Here is a 3,654-nt window from a genome sequence, read left to right on the forward strand (position 1 = left end):
GGCTGGCCATTCGGCCATGCCTGGACCACCATCACTTATGTATTTTCAACGGTGGAGTTTCTACACACCATAGATTAAGGGTGTGGAGCTCTGCTGTACCTCAAGTTTTAATGGAATTACTACTATTTTCTATTCAATTCAGCTTATTCTTGTTCTAAGATATTCGTTGCACTTCAACATGATGAATGTGATGATCCGTGACACTCATCATCATTCTCACCTATGAACGCGTGACTGACAACCACTTCCGTTCTACCTTAGAACGAGCGAGTATCTCTTGGATTCCTTAATTAGAATCTTCGTGGTATAAGCTAGAACCCTTTGGCGGCCATTCTTGAGAATCTGGAAAGTCTAAACCTTGTCTGTGGTATTCCGAGTAGGATTCAAGGATTGAATGACTGTGACAAGCTTCAAACTCGCGATTGTTGGGCATAGTGACAGACGCAAAAGAATCAATAGATTCTTTTCCGACATGATCGAGAACTGACAGATTATTAGCCGTGCTGTGACAAGAGCATTTGGACCATTTTCACTGAGAGGATGGGAAATAGCCATTGACAATGGTGATGCCCTACATACAGCTTGCCATGAAAAGGAGTATGAAGGATTGGATGAAGGCAGTAGGAAAGTAGAGATTCAACAGGAACAAAGCATCTCCATACACTTATCTGAAATTCCCACCAATGATTTACATAAGTATCTCTATCTCTATTTTATGCATTATTTATCTTTATTTTCGAAAACCATTATAACCATTTGAATCCACCTAACTGAGATTTATAAGATGACCATAGCTTGCTTCATACCAACAATCTCCGTGGGATCGACCCTTACTCACGTAAGGTATTACTTGGACGACCCAGTGCACTTGCTGGTTAGTTGTGCGTAGTTGTGACAAAGTGTGATTCACGTTTGAGATCTTCAAGTCTTTGGCGCCATTATTGATTATCACAATTTCGTTCACCAAGTTTTTGGCGCCGTTGCCGGGGATTGTTCGAGTTTGGACAACTGACGGTTCATCTTGTTGCTCAAATTAGGTAATTTTCTTATAAAAAAATTTCAAAAATCTTTCAAAATTATTTCTTTATTTTCGTTTTTCTAAAAATAGATTTCGAAAAAAAAAATGCAAAAAATTTTTTTAAAATCATAAAAACTAAAAATATTTTGTGTTTCTTGTTTGAGTCTTAAGTCAATTTTTTAAGTTTGGTGTCAATTGCATGTTTTTAAAATTTTATGCATTTTTTGAAAATTTCATGCATGGTGTTCTTGATAAGTCCTCTTGTTTGATCTTTATGTTTTCTTGTTTTGTGTCTTTTGTTGTTTTTCATATGCATTTTTGCATTCATAATGTCTAAGCATTAAAAATTTCTAAGTTTGGTATCTTGCATGTTTTTCTTTTCTTAAAAATTTTTCAAAAATAAGTCTTGATGTTCATCTTGATCTTCAAAGTGTTCTTGGTGTTCATCTTGACATTCATAGTGTTCTTGCATGCATCATGTGTTTTGATTCATAATTTTCATGTTGTGAGTCATTTTTGTTGTTTTTCTCTCTCATCATTAAAAATTCAAAAAATCAAAAAATATCTTTCCTTATTTCTCTCAAAATTTCGAAAATTTGAGTTGACTTAGTCAAAAATTTTTAAAACTTAGCTATTTCTTATAAGTCAAGTCAAATTTTCAATTTTAAAAATCCTATCTTTGTAAAATCTTTTTCAAAAATCAAATCTTTTTCATTTTTCTTTTATGATTTTCGAAAATTTGAAAATATTTTTCAAAATCTTTCCTTATCTTTATTTTCAAAATTTCGAAAACCTTACTAACAATTAATGTGATTGATTCAAAAATTTGAAGTTTGTTACTTTCTTGTTAAGAAGGGTTCAATCTTTAAATTCTAGAATCATATCTTTTAGTTTCTTGTTAGTCAAGTAATCAATTTTAATTAAAAAAAATCAAATCTTTTTCAAAATATCTTTTCAATCATATCTTTTCAAAAATTTGATTTTAAAATATCTTTTCTAACTTTTTATCTTTTCAAAATTGATTTTCAAATCTTTCTCAACTAACTACTTGACCTTTTGTTTGTTTCTTATCTTTTTCAAAACTACTTAACTACTTTTCTCTCTCTAATTTTCGAAAATCATCTCCCTCTTTTTCAAAATTCTTTTTAATTAACTAATTGTTTCAAATATTAATTTTAATTTTATTTCTTATCTTAATTTTCGAAAATCACTAACCCTTTTTTCAAAATTAATTTTCGAAATTCTCTCTCTCTCTCTCATCTCTTTCTATTTATTTATTCATTTACTAACACTTCTCTTCATCTTAAAATTTGAACTCCCTCTTCCTCTCCTAGTTCGAATTTTCCTCTTTTCCTTCTTCTATTCTCTTCTTCTTCTACTAACATAAAGAAATCTCTCTACTGTGGTAAAGAGGATCCTTATTATTATTTTCTGTTCCCTTCTTTTTCATATGAGCAGGAGCAAGGACAAGAATATTCTTGTTGAAGCAGATCCTAAACCTGAAAGGACTCTGAAGAGGAAACTAAGAGAAGCTAAATTACAACAATCCAGAGACAACCTTACAGAAATTTTTGAAAAGGAAGAGGAGATGGCAGCTGAAAATAATAATGCAAGGAGGATGCTTGGTGATTATACTACACCTACTTCCAAGTTTGATGGAAGAAGCATCTCAATCCCTGCCATTGGAGCAAACAATTTTGAGCTGAAACCTCAACTAGTTGCTCTAATGCAACAGAACTGCAAGTTCCATGGACTTCCATCAGAAGATCCCAACAGGCTCATGCTTTTCCCTTTTGCTGTAAGAGACAGAGCTAGAACATGGTTGGACTCACAACCTAAAGATAGCCTGGACTCTTGGGATAAGCTGGTCACGGCCTTCTTGGCTAAGTTCTTTCTTTCTAAAAAACTAAGCAAGCTTAGAGTGGATGTTCATACCTTCAAACAAAAAGATGGTGAATCCCTCTATGAAGCTTGGGAAAGATACAAGCAGATGGCCAAAAGGTGTCATTCTGACATGCTTTCAGAGTGGACCATGTTGGATATATTCTATGATGGTCTATCTGAGTTCTCTAAGATGTCACTGGACTATTCTGCAGGTGGATCCATTCACCTAAAGAAAACGCCTGCAGAAGCTCAAGAACTCATTGACATGGTTGCAAATAACCAGTTCATGTACACTTCTGAGAGGAATTCTGTGAGTAATGGGACGCCTCAGAGGAAGGAAGTTCTTGAAATTGATGCTCTGAATGCCATATTGGCTTAGAACAAAATGTTGACTCAGCAAGTCAACATGATTTCTCAAAGTCTGAATGGATGGCAAAATGCATCTGGTGGACGAAATTGTGATTCAACATCCTTAAGTTTGTATGGAATCTATCTTTTGAGCTTTAGTATGAATATACCCTTAGGACACTGTTTATTTTGAGATGAAGGCTTCTAAGGGGCAGCACCTGTGTGAGGTTTTCTTTATTGGAATTCACAACTCCGTTCAACTAACCAGCAAGTGTACTGGGTCGTCCAAGTAATACCTTACGTGAGTAAGGGTCGAATCCACAGAGATTGTTGGTATGAAGCAAGCTATGGTCACCTTGCAAATCTCAGTTAGGCAGATTAAAGGGTAATAGTGATAATTGGAT

At 34.1% G+C, this 3,654-nt stretch overlaps 1 non-coding gene across 1 annotated transcript; it reads right to left on the reverse strand.

Annotated features, from left to right (window-relative positions):
- Positions 1–2,930: 2,930 nt before the first annotated feature.
- LOC130984142 (small nucleolar RNA R71) lies at positions 2,931–3,034 on the reverse strand. The gene has a single exon (XR_009088094.1). It is a non-coding gene; the product is annotated as a small nucleolar RNA R71 (small nucleolar RNA).
- Between the last annotated feature and the right edge of the window lie 620 nt (positions 3,035–3,654).

This window comes from Arachis stenosperma, chromosome 5 (assembly GCF_014773155.1).
Source record: "Arachis stenosperma cultivar V10309 chromosome 5, arast.V10309.gnm1.PFL2, whole genome shotgun sequence".
In the NCBI taxonomy this organism is placed as follows: domain Eukaryota; kingdom Viridiplantae; phylum Streptophyta; class Magnoliopsida; order Fabales; family Fabaceae; genus Arachis; species Arachis stenosperma.